The sequence below is a fragment of the Marmota marmota genome, unplaced genomic scaffold (assembly GCF_001458135.2).
Source record: "Marmota marmota marmota unplaced genomic scaffold, marMar, whole genome shotgun sequence".
NCBI lineage: Eukaryota > Metazoa > Chordata > Mammalia > Rodentia > Sciuridae > Marmota > Marmota marmota.
The window spans coordinates 10,285,152-10,299,532 of record NW_025999960.1 but is presented as its reverse complement, the minus strand read 5'-3'; positions in this window follow the sequence as shown (position 1 = coordinate 10,299,532).

The following is a 14,381-nucleotide window of genomic DNA, read 5'->3' as shown; positions in this document are numbered from 1 at the left end:
CAAATGTATTTAATAAACCCATCACTAATTTTTTTATTCCTAAGTATTGTATATAACAATGCATTCTTCTTCACATTTTGGTATTTTTGTTAAAAAAAATTGCCTTGAGGTAACATCCACTTCATAAGACAGTCAAATCATTATCCAGTGCCACTTGTCAAAGTTTTGCTTTTTTGTTCTTTTATTATTTTATTATTCATTCTTTTTAGATATATATGACAGTGGCGTGTATTTTGATATCAAGCTACAGTCTTCCTACAGGAATGATACTATAGTACATCAATTATTGCTTGACCCCCTGAGAAGCTGGGGAAGTTTAATTTTCTTCCCAGAAAAGTTCTTCATATATGTGAAGGTTCATATGATGCCCCTGCTTACGACTTTCTTCTTTTCTACATGAAGCACACATAATTCAAAACCATTTCTCATTTAATATAGATTTCCAGGCCCTCACTATTCCAGTCATATTCACTAGGAACATTTTCTAATTTGTCAGTATCACTCCTAAGTTGATAAATGGATTTTTATAACTCTTTTTTTTCAGTGAGCTCAGATATTTCCAGGTGTCTAAGGACTTCAGATTTAAAACATCATCAATACAGCATCAGTTATATTAGACTAATATAAAAGGAATGGTAATTCTGAATAGAAATAGCAGGAACTTAAAGATCAATTCATTTAATGATTATTTATTAAACTCCACACACAGCAGACATGGTGATAGGCACTGAAGATTCCAAACTATATTTTCCAAGGTCTTACAAAAATTTGGGTACAACATGTTCAGGTTTATAATACGAATACAAAGAACTATGTGCAACAAGAAAAGGAGAGGAAGTTACAAAGAATGACATCAGTGAGGAAGTCACTTTTAAGTTGTCTTGGATTATGTGAAGAATTTGAAGAATAAATATGGAAAGAAAGTTGTAATGGGTATAGGTAATGTTGTTTTTTGAAGTGAAGTGCCTGTTGGAAGTTTAAGATGAAATACTTGAAAGTGAGGTAGGAAGCCTATCAAGAAGGCCATGCAAATGAGAATTGTTAAATTATTTTAAGTAGAGAAATGACATAAAAAGATTGGCCTGAAGGCTGTTGGAAGAATCCTTAGGGAAGGAATGAGGAGCCAACAAGATCCAGATTAAGAAAAAAAAAAATGTTGCACATTAGTCAGATAAGAGGCCACCAAAACCTTAATGATGAGAATAGCAGAGGGAGAATAACATACGGAAAAATAAGAAATTAGTATGGTAAAATCAACAAGATTTAATGAGCAATGTGTAGAAGTAGGTGGTTGTGTAGGATTACCTCTATATTTCTGAGTTAAGTGGCTCAGTAAATAAGTTTGAGTTAGATAATATGGAGGATAAAAGAACACAGACTTAAAGATAAATTCATCCAGTTTTGTGTGTGTGTCAAGTTTGAGAAGGTTGTGAGGTATCCAAGTGGTGTTATTTAGAGGAGAATAAGAAACACATATAAATAGACATGGGAGAGACCCAAGGTAGAGGTTAAGGTTGGTGGTCATCAGCACACGCATTAATTCACTTAAACAGCAAACTATTATTGAGTACCTATTTGATACCAACCATTGTGCTTTTGGCAATTAGGGTACTGGATCAAGATAGCCTAGTGAAAATATGAAGAAAATATGATCCAGGCTCTGCAAAAATACCAATTAAAAAAAACTATCAGAGGAAAAAGAACTGACAAAGTAGATTGAAAATGGAATCAAAAATTTACAGTATCAAAACATTAGAGAATATCGTGGTGGAGGAGATGTTTAACAGTACAAAATTCAATAGTAAGATAATTATACATATACAGTATACATTATACAATAGTAAGATAATTATAATAAGAACTTGAATCAACCAGATTTGCCCCAGGAAACCTCTAGCCTCTTCAAATGGTGTAACTAAGAATAGAATGGGTTGCAGGGGTACTTATAGAAGACCTCCCAATGTAGGTTGTAGCAGAAACATGGTTGCTGCCAAAACATGGTGTATCAAGAAGGGACTGGGGAAGCATATACCATCTTCTGGTCTCCTGTGGTGCCTCTTATTGACAAAAATCCAATTGGATGTCAGAGGAAGGAGAGCTGGTGATGTAGTTCTTATAAGTCAGTTTCTCTCAGCAAGGCACAGAGTGGAGAGGGTGGAGAATAAATCTGGTGGAGTACATGAGGAGGATTCTGCTCAGGTTATAAAAGACATTGTACTTGGCAATTTGGAGATCAAGGGTATAATGAGAGGAGCATCATGGAATGAGAGTAGAAGGCAGTTGCAGTAGGCAGAGGGGCAAATGAGAGGTGTGAAATTATGAGTACATCCGAGTCTGTCAAAATTCTTAATTGGGAAGGGAAAGAAAAAAAAATAAGAATCTAGAGAATCAGGTAACATGTTAATTATATAACCTTACATCAAGTGCTCAAAAATAGTAAAAAACCAACCTGGTGCCGTGGCATATGCCTGTAATCCTAGAAGCTCAGGTGGTTGAGGCAGGAAGATTACAAGTTTAAAGCAAGGCTCAACAATTTAGTGAGGCCCTAGGTAGTAAGATGCAGTGCTGTGGGAGCTCCAGAGAGACAGGTTTAATGATAAAAGCTGAGTAAAAAGAGTGAATGGGGAGATGTGTATCTAACGAGGCAATGCCTAAGGAACACAAGGGAACTGAGGTCCAGAACAGGAGAAAAGAGTAAATTTGGACATACATTTCACCTAACAAACAGGTTCTGTGAGATTGATGATTATGAAAATATGATAGAAAAGAAGATAATGAAAAGCTCAACCAGGATTATGAATCCCATGGAAGGCTGTGGCTATTTCCTTGGTATGCTTAGTGCTCAGTCTGATGTAGCCAGTATAGTCCCCAATAGAGACAGAATGCCTTGAAACTGGCCAGCAGATGTTTGCTTTTTTGCACAGGAATAATTTTTGAAACCTCATCCTTGAAGGAATTACCCAGGCAAAAAATCAGTGATCTCAAATTCCTTGATGTGCAGAAAGAAAGATACAACTTCTATTTATATTTTTGTTCAGTCATCTTTGTTTTTCTCCATGCCTCTGTCCTGCCTCCCGCACCTATTCCTTTAAATTTTTATTACTTATCTTACTCAGGATTGAAAATGGTTGACACCTCTCTAGCCATCTATAGGCTGGAGAGGTGGAAACGTAGGGTCCATTGTTCACTAAGCCAAAGCTATGAGCATCAGAAGAGAATATGAGTAGGGTAGGTATTCCAAAGCACCACTATTTCTTTTCATAAGCAGAATTTTAATTTCTGCCTCATCTATTTTGTTGGATGGTTAATGTTGGTTTTATTTAAGAAATTTCACTGACACTCATATTAACAACCTTTGAATTTAAAAGTCGCATTTTCAGGCTTGGTGCTTGCTTGTATAGTAATTTCAATTCACCTCAGTTTTATGTGATTGGCAGAATAAATTAAAGTGATCATATTCATAATACTGAGTATTCTGAGCAATAAATGTGTAAGATTTTGTTATTGTAAAATAACAATGTAGCATGGTAGACAGTAACAGCAATTTAAACAGTCGAGCACATACATATAGTTGGCACCACATATTGGCTCTGTTTCTGCCTCATTTAACTCTGAGATTAAGATTTGAACATGATCTCTTTGTCCTTGAGTTTATCTACCTCTTTTTAAAGAAAATAAATGATTTCTGTCCAAAGTTAATTATAATTTACATGCAATAGATTTACTAAATTGCTTCCAGATCAGCACTTAAATAAGCAGACTGGAAAGAAGTATTTTCCCTGTAAAAAGAATCTTTGTTTTTGTCTAAATGTACGTTTTTCTTAACAACATATGTTCAGTTAATTTTCTCTATGACCAAAAATGGTGCCTAGAAAACCTTGAAAAATTTAGAATACACATTGACAGAAGAGAATATGAGTAGGGTAGGTATTCCAAAGCACCACTGACAAGTGCCTCAATATTTTATTGCTTTCGTCATTGACTATTATCTTATAGGAATGCAATTCCATTTGTAAAATTTGGAAAAGTACAACTTACTGGGAAAGTTTTTGCCACTAACCAAAAATACAGAAAGCAAATACAATTTATTTCCTGTTTTAATAACTAATTGGAATTGGCTGCCTTAGGACAGTGGTGAGAGAGATTTTGAAAATGGGGATATAAGTTATGTAGAGCTGTTGAACTAATGATCTCTACTATAATCATGGGTTGGACAGCTAGACTGTATAGCTTCCATCCCAATATAAATGGCATACCAGAAACAAGGGCGTAGTGTTTTTCCTAAAAAAAAAAAAAAAAGGCATATCTGTGATAAACAAAATTTAGGACAGGAAAAAAAGCATGCCTGACTGTAATTACTCTCATTATATATCTATGTAAAATTGCCTATCCAATAAGCAGTCAGAGGCATTTGAAGCAAGCAACACATACTCTCATACCTCTTAATTAAACTCTTGGGGGCTAATTGGACGTGAAGCTAAGAGGGCCTTTATTCAGAGCAGTAGTTACTAATAGGACTTCTAGTATCAAGTTAACAATGAAATGCCACACCTTAAATATTTGAATATATAACATTTTAAAAACTGGCCATACTAAGTGTTGTTGAGGATGTGGATTAACTGAAATGTTCATTTCTACTGAAGGGGTTATAAATTGGTAGGACCTCTTTGGAACATTTTGGCACTGTCCTAAATGAACATACACATACCTTATGGTTTCACTTTTTACTCCTAGGAATATTCTCAGTAGAAAAGAAAGCATAACCTCATATGAAGATTTGTACACAATGCTTCATGGCAGCCAGTAACTACTCAAATGTCCATCAAAACAAGAGTGGATCAACAAATTGTTGTATATCCATAAAAAGGATATTACTCAGAAATAAAAAAGAACATATTAATATAAACATCCATATGAGTGAGTCACAAAATTGTTATGCTGAATGGATAGAAGTAGGAGAAAACAGTATATATTCTGTGGTTCCATTTACATAAAATTCTAGAAAATTAAAAGTGATCTATAGGGGAAGAAAACAGGTCAGCAATTGCCTATGGCAAGGGTGAAGGGAGTGAAGGGGCACATGAAAACTTTTGGAGAGGATTGAAGTGTATTTTTTCTTTATTGTGGCAAGGGTTTTACAACTGTATATCTAAATTGGATCTGATGTGATTACAACATTGAATTTTATTTACCTTATTTATAAGTTGGTATGGTAATAAAATAATTCTGCATGAATAGATATTCCTTATGCTTCTATCTTATACAAAAACAAAACCTGCTTTCTCCTTTGGAACATGAAATAAAATATCCTGAAACATTAATTTGTGAATCACAAAATATAGCACATCTAAACAAACTATATATGAGCAAGGAGATTGAATCAGTATGAAAAGTCTCCTGTCAAAGAAAAGCCCAATATCTGATGGTTTCGCTGCTTAGTTCTACAGGATATTTAATTGTAATCATTCCAAAACTCTTCCATAAAATTGAAGAAGAGGGAACACTTCCAAATTTGTTTCATGAGGCCAGAATTACCCTGATACTAAAGCCAGACAAGGAAACTCAAGTAAAGAAAATTGCAAGCCAATAGCCCTGATGAACATAGAGGCAAACACTCTCAACAAAATACTAGCAAACTGAATTCAATATAATATCAAAAGGATCATTGATCATCATAAAATGCAATTTATTTCAGAGATGCAAAGATGTTTTAACATACAGAAATCTACAAATGAGATACACTGCATTACAAAATGAAGGACAAAAACCCAGTGATCATCTCAGATGCATTTGACAAAATTCAAAATTTGTTCATAACCTCATATCATAATCAGCTCATATCATAATCAGCTATGAAAATTTGAAAGGTTTTCCTTTAAGATTTGGGTCAAGATAAGGATAAATATTTTCACCATTTCTGTGCAACATAGTACTGTAAGCACTAGCTAGAGAAATTAGGCAACAGGAAAAAATAAGAAAGGAAGAAGTTAAATTGTCCCTTTTTGCAGATAACATGGTCTTAGGTGCAAATCTTTATAGATAACACTATGAAGATGACAGATACACACACACACACACACACACAATTGTGACCTAATAAAATCAGTAAAGTTGCAGGATATAAAAAATATAGAAAATGATGTTATTTATAATAGTTGCAAAAAATAAAATATGTAGGAATAAACTTAATCAAGGATATGAAAGATCCATTCACTGAAAACCATAAAATATTGATGAAAGAAGAAGACACAAATAAGTGGAAATATATAGTATGTTAATTGATTGGAAGATTTCATATTGTTAAAATGTCCATTGAGACAGAATCCCAAATCCTAGCCAATCCCTAAAAAACAAATGCCAAATGTCTTCTTTGATATAAGGAGAGTAACTAAGAACAGAGTAGGGTCGAAGAGCATGAGAAGAAGATTAACATTAAACAGGGATGAGAGGTGGGAGGTGCCGCAGTCTGGCTGGGCACACAATCACGAGCCACCACACAGCTTGTAGATTCAAACAGCAACTCTTTATTCCCGAACTCACACCAGCCGTCTACAATCACGTTCTGGGGAAATCCACGTTCTCTGCCCAAATCCCCGTTCTCTGCCCAAATCCACCTCCACTGGGCTTCTATCTCCAAAATATACTGTCTGAATCCCGTGAGAACTCAAGGGGAACTCAGGCAGCAAGATACGCCCTATTCCCAGCAGGAATAATCTTAAACCTTAAACCTGGAACCTAAACCGGGAACGCCCTAAACCGCCTTGGTCCTTGAGCAAGGTCACCTACATTCAATGTCACTGCAACATGGGGTACGCTGGCAAGGAAATTGTCATACCTACTTGGCTAATGGCTCCCAGCAGGGAGGGAAAGGGAGAGAGAAGGGAAATTGCATGGAAATGGAAAGAGACCCTCAGAGTTATACAAAAGTACATACAAGAGGAAGTGAGGGGAAAGGGACAAATAATACAAGGGGGACAAATGAATGTCAGTAGAGGGGGCAGAGAGAGAAGAGGGGAGGGGAGGGGAGGGGGGATAGTAGAGGATAGGAAAGGCAGCAGAACACAACAGACACTAGTATGGCAATATGTAAATCAATGGATGTGTAACTGATGTGATTCTGCAATCTGTATATGGGGTAAAAATGGGAGCTCATAACCCACTTGAATCAAAGTGTGAAATATGATATATCAAGAACTATGTAATGTTTTGAACAGCCAACAATAAAAAATTTAAAAAAAATGTCCATAATATCCAAAGTGATCTGAAAATTCAAATCAATCTCTATTAAAATTCCAATTGCACAATGGAATTGGAATTTCATTAAATCTGTATAGCACTTTTGGTAGTATGGCCATTTTTGCAATTTTGATTCTGCCTATCCAAAAACATGGGAGATCTTTCCATTTTCTAAGGTCTTCTTTAACTTCTTTCTTTAGCATTCTGTAGTTTTCATTGTAGAGGTCTTTCACCTCTTTTTTTGTTAGATTGATTCCCAAGTATTTTACTTTTTTTGAGGCTATTGTGAATGAGATAGTTTTCCCTTCTTCTCTTTCAGCTTTCACCCTTTACTAAATTCAACTCAAAGTGGTTCAAGGATCTAAGCATTAGACCAGAGAACCTGTGCCCACTAGAAGAAAAAAGTAGGCCCAATTCTATGTTATGTCAGTTTAGAAACTAACCTCCTCAATAAGACTCCTGAAGTGCAAGAAGTAAAATCAAGAATCAATAAATGGGATGGTATCAAACTAAAAAGCTTCTTCACAGCAAAGGAAACAATCTAAAATGTTAACAAAGTGTCTACATAATGTGAGAAAATCTTTACCACCTGCACCTCAGATAGAGCATTAATCTCCAGAATATACAAAGAACCCAAAAAACTTAACACCTAAAACCCAAATAACCTTATCAGTAAATGGGCAAAGGAACTGAACAGGTACTTCTCAGATGAAGAAATACAAATGGTGAACAAATGAAAAAATGTTCAACATTTCTAGTAATTAGAGAAATGCAAATTAAAATTACACTGAGATTCCATATTACTCAAGTCAGAATGGCAATTATCAGAATAAAGTTAACAGTTAATACTGGCAAGGATGTGGGGGAAAATGTTCAGTCATACATTGCTGGTGGGACTGCAAATTGGTGCAACCTTTGGGTTTCATTTCCAGAATATCATTTCATAGACCAATGTCATGGAGCAGTGTGGAGATTCTGGAAAGCAGTGTGGAGATTCCTTAGAAAACTTGGAATGGAACCCCATCCCTCAGTATGTTCCAAAAGGACTTTAAAAAAGCTCAAAACAGTGACACAGGCACATTAATGTTTATAGCACTTCAATTCACAATAGTCCTGCTGTGGAACCAACCTGGGTGCCCTTCAACAGATGAATGGATAAAGAAAACGTGGCATATATACACAGTGGAATACTTCTCAGCCATAAAGAAGAATGAAATTATGGCATTTGCTGGTAAATGAATAGAATCAGAGATTACCATGCTACGTGAAATAAGCCAATCCCCCAAAACCAAAGGCTAAATGTTCTCTCTGATATATATAGATGCTAACTCATAAAAGGGAGGATGAGAGAGGAAGAATAGAAGTTTGTTGGATTAGACAAAGGGGAATGAAGAGAAGGGAGGGGAGATGGGAATAGGAAAGACAGTAGAATGAATCAGATATATTTTTCCTATGATCATATATGAATACACAACCAGTGTAACTCCAACGTCATATACAACCACAAGAATGGGATCTTAATTAGAATAAGTTATACTTTATGTATGTATAACATGTCAAACTACACTCCACTGTCATGTATATCTAAAAACAAGTAAGATTCCAATAGTATTTTTTTACAGAAAAAAAATCCTAAAATGTATAATGTAATCACAAAAAATTCCAAATAGCCAAAGCAATCTTGAGCAATAAAAACAAAACTGGAATCATTACTACCTGACTTTAAAACATACTACAAAGGTATAATAATCAAAACAACATAGTACTGGTGCTAAAACAGACACATAAAATAATGGATGTCAATAAATGGGACAAATAAGTAAATAAATTCAGAAATAAATCCATGCATTTATGATGAATTGATGTTTGCAAAACATGCCAAGAACACTTGATAGGGAAAAGAAAGTCTCTTTAATAAATGGTGCTGGGAAAACTGAATATTCACAAGCAGAAGCATGTATTTTCACCCTCATCTTATACCAGATACAAAAATCAAGTCAAATGGATTGAAGATTTAAACATGAGACTTGAAACTGTAAAACCTACTAGATTAAAATATAGGGGGGAAGCTCCATGACATTGGTCTATGAAATGATATTCTGGAAATGAAACCCAAAGCACAGGCAATAAAAGCAAAAATAGACATATGGGATTACATCACACTGAAAGTTTTGATACAGCCAAGAAAACAATCAACAGAAAGAGGAGATAACATAGGGAATGGGAGAAATATATCTAATAAGGGGTTAATATCCAAAATGTATAAGGAACTTGAACAATCCAATAGCAAAAAAAATTATAAATGGGCAAAGGGACTAAATAGTTATTTCTCAAAGGAAGACAAATAGCCAATGTTTATATTTTAAAATGCTCAGCATCACTTATTTGAGAGATTACAAACTAGAACCACAATGAGATATCCTCTCACACATCTGTTAGAATGGCTGTCTTCAAAAAGACAAAAATTAACAAGCATTGAGGAAGATGTGGAACAAAAGGGGCCCTTGGCAGAAATATGGGTTAGTATAGCTACTATTCAAGACAGTCTAGAAATCCTCAGTAAATAAATAAAATTAGAACCACCATGTGATCACTCAATGCCATTCCTAGGTATACATCTAAAGAAAATGAAATCAGTATGCCAAAGACATATCTGCACTTCTATGTTCACTACAGCTTTATACATAATAGCTAAAGTATGGAATGAAATTAAGTGTCTATTAGTAGATGAAAAGATACAGAAAACATGGTATATATACACAATGGGATATTATTCCGCCTTAAAGAGAAAGTCCTGTCATTTGTGATAACACAGATGAGCCTGAAGGTCATTGTATAAAGTGAAATAGGCAAGGCACAGGAAGATAAACACTCCATGATGCTACATGTGTGTCTTAAAGAAGTTGAAGTGACAGAAGTAGAGGTTAGATAGGTGATTACTAGGGACAGGGGAGATGGTTGTCAAAGGATAGAAAATTCCAGTTAGGAGGAATAAATCCAAGACATGTATCATACAATATGGTGAATATAATTAATAAAAATGCATTATAAATATATTTAAACCAACCTCAAAAACATACTTTAATTCCAGCCTTAAGCACCAGGTGCAAGGTTTCAGGTCTGGGAACAGACTCTGACTACAGTGTTGTATGGTGACCATGCACTCATGTGGCTTTGAAAAGGCTTCCAACTGGGGACTTATCTTCAGGATATGAGCCAAGCGGGAAGGGCAGCCACAGAACAGGGGTGAGGGCAAGCCTGGGGAAAAGATTTTACTTCTTGGCAGAGGAGATCTTCATAGTGTTGTTCTAGGTGATCTTAAAGCCCTGCAGGACATCCAGAGCTGCTCCTGCTTGTATCTCATTGTCAAACTCCTCAAAGGCAATGTCATGCTGCCTGGGGACTTCCTTGAAGCCAGGGAACTGGTTGAAAAGCAGGATAGCATGTAGTAAGGAACAAGATATGATTTGGTGGATTTTTGGGAAAAAATTGGACAGGTGGCATAAGCTGGTGTAAGCTGTTGTGGGGGCATGGCTCTGGTAGAATCTTGTCTGGTGCAAGGCCTGGCAGTGGTATCATGCCATGGGGTAGTATATAGGGAGCCTAGTTCAGCATGGGGTGCATGATTTTGACTTCCTGCGTCTTCGGTGGCATAACCAGAACAGGTCTGTAGACAGCCTTCTTGGCCGCTGGGATCTCCTGGCTCTTGGGGCTTTCTCTTTTCTACTTATGGTCCCTCTCCACAAAGGTGCCCTTCATTTTGGCAATGATATTAATCATTCTTGGCCTACTGCATGCACCTGGTCTTGTTATAGAAAAGGAAACCCTTCATGGAGTGCAAGATGCTTGTGACATCCTTGAAGATAAGAAAGGCCTGGCCCCTCATATTCATGATCCATGACACCAGGATATCCAGGTTCTGGCCAACCAGGGAGAAAATGGTATACAGCGATTTCATCAGCTCATCATTCTTGGTCTTCTCATTGAGATTGTTGATACAAATAATATGGTTGGGACAGGTCTCAGGAACTGCCATGGAGAGAAGAACCAATATTCAGCAACGGGTCTCAAGTTCCTCAAGTGCATTGTATTCTTGAAAAATCATTAAGAGGGATTTTAAATGTTCTTATCATAAAAAGTATGACTTTTATGTATAAAAAATATAAAATTATATGTAATTTTATATTGTCATGAAGTTATAAACTCTTGAGAGTTAAGGAGCATATCTTTTGCCTATCTTCCCCTGGACATGTGCAGTGATCTTAATGGACTCTTAATGCCTTTTTTTTTATGGAAACATCTTTTATTAGACTACAAAAAAGATGGGATTGGGTTATCCACCTTTTCTGATCAAGCTCTGCTGAAGATTGTTTAAAAGAATGAAATGCATAGGGGCTGGGGTTGTGGCTCAGTGGTAGAGCACTCACTTAGCATGTGCAAGGCCCTGGGTTCGATCCTCAGCACCACATAAATATTAAAAAATAAATATTAAAAAAAGAATGAAGTGCATAAAAACATTTCAAGATTGGGCTGGGGTTGTAGCTCAGTGATTGCGTGCTTGCCTACCACGTGTGAGGCACCAGGTTCGATCCTCAGCACCACATTAAAAAAATAAATAAAAGTATTGCATCCATCTACAACCAAAAAAATTTTTTTAAAAATTCAAGATTAATAAAGAATAGAGAGGGCTGGGGTTGTAGTTCAGTGGTAGAGTGCTTGCCTAACATGTGAGGCACTGGGTTTGATCCACAGCACCACATAAATAAATAAATAGATAAATAAAAAAAATAAAGTTATAAAAAGTCAGAAGTAACTAGAATATTTTAAAGAAGAAAGAATGCAGAATTACTCAGTAGCATTAATAGAATTAAAAAAATAAGGGCTGGGGTTGTGGCTCAGTGGTACAGTGCTTGCCTAGCATATATGAGGCACTGGTTTTGATCCCCAGCACCACATTAAAAAAAAAAAAAATATTAAATAAAGGTATTGTGTCCATCTACAACTTAAAAAAAGGTTTTTTTAAAAATGAATTTCCCAAGACCATCAGTATCATAATCAGGATATGAACTTATAAAAATTTTCAACACACATACACTATTAGTACTACTACTTTTGCCTTTGCAATAAAGAAAAGGAGAATCATAAGTTGGAGACCCCTCACACTATATTTAAAAGCAACCTACAATTAACTTTAGAACATGTTACTTTAACTGAAGGGTAAAAGCTTTGAAAAAACCCAGCTGTTCCACTTGGTACTTTCATGCATTTAAGTAATGAGACATGTAGAGATGCTGTGTTTCCTGCCTTACACCAAGAAAACATGTGTAATGCTGCTGTCTAACATCCCATCCTCAGCCCATTTGCTAAGTGATTTCTAGTCAAGGATCTCTCTTGGCCACTTAAGATTTTTCCCGCAATTTTTTATTGTTTTCCTTTGGTTGACAGTCTCTAAATACAAACTTCTGGAGAAATCCTACAGCAGAATAATTTTCTTCTAATGTTGACTTAAAGAACCTAGCTGTGGAGAAGTTTGTCCTTTTCATTTGTTGATTTTTAACTCCTCTGGGTAGCAGTGCAAAGACAAGCTACTGGATTTGTCTCAAAACAGAGGATATTTGTATATAGTTTTAGAGTACACAGTACATCAGACATTTCAAATTCCAAAGTGTTGTTATAATTTTTAAATAATACATCACTGAAATTTTGTCTTAGTGTAGAACATTCCAGTCCTCCACAAACATTTATGAGCTCCATTTTTTTCCGCTTATTAAATAGCAATCTTCCTGGCACATGTATAGTACTGTGCGTCCTAGCCAAATAAACCACTGTCAGATGAGATTAGTTAAATTCAATGCATATTTCATGCAATGTTACTAACGCATTAAATTTGCACCTTCTATAAATAAGATCATTGGATGTAAGCATGTAAAACTTTGGTCATCTTGATTTTTGAGTCTTAATAATTCAATTAAATGTAGATTTGAGAAGATATTGTGCATTTTGATTGCCACTAAACTTAGTGATATGATACACAGAGGCTATTTTGCAGCTGTGGAAAGGATTACCAATAGTTTTGCCCTGCCAACAGTTACCATTCTGAAAGAGCATGAAATACTACAGTTCATTGCTCTGTGTGAACACAATCAAGTTAAACTGAGCAGCCTTGTAAAGCACTGTGATCTTTGAACTTCAGGAGTTGCTCAGGCCCTGCAGAAATGAAAGAGCAGTTAAGTGGGAAAGTTTTAAAATCAGCATTGCAAAATAATATTTCTAAAATAATTGCATTGAAAGAAAAAAAAAGGGAGGAGGGGCCCCTTCCTGGTCATTTCTGTTTTTTGAGACTCAAAGAATGAAATTATGAAAGTAAAATTTCAATTTTCTATCAAAGTGCAAGATTTGTTTGGGGTTTTTTACAGCTCTTGCAGATACCTTCTTTTTTCTCATCCCACTCCCACCTGACATTCAAGAAGAAAGCATGAGAACAAGCAAGTTCCATGTTCAGTGCTTGTGGACTGGCTGTCAAACTGCTCTGTGAAATAGAACAGAGAACACTTGCCTCAATAGTAAAGGCTCCTAGGAGTCTACACCATGTCTCCCAAACACCCTTTACATTCTCTGGGATTCCAAGCTCACTGATGAAATTCAGCCTATTAGCAGGCAAGGTTCTGACCTGCCAGGGAGAAAAGACTGCCTGACTTAGAACTCCCATAGACCACAAGCATGGCAGGAATTTGTCAGTTAAATTGATCTCATTTGTTCATAAAGCAATAGCTGTATGTTCATTCTACCAAGCAGTTTGGAACAATTTCATCCCACACTTTACTCCACCCTCTTTCTTCTTTTATTCTATTCATTTATTTCATTTAAATGCAACTGGGGTTTTCCCCTTTGGAATAATTTTCATGATGAACTATAAAACAAAGGATGCTAGTTTGAAAGGACTTTCAAGATCCAGTTCTTCATTTTGCAGTTAAAGAAATGAGCGTTCGAGACATGAAATAACTCACCTGCTATTGCTAGATAGTGGCAGAACCCATGTCTAGCTTTCTGCCTCTCTAGCTTGCAATTGAATGTTCTTTGTCAGACCCCCAAATACTCTCAAAGACACTTGATCCCTCCTTTTAAAATCTTGAGCTAGTTCTTTA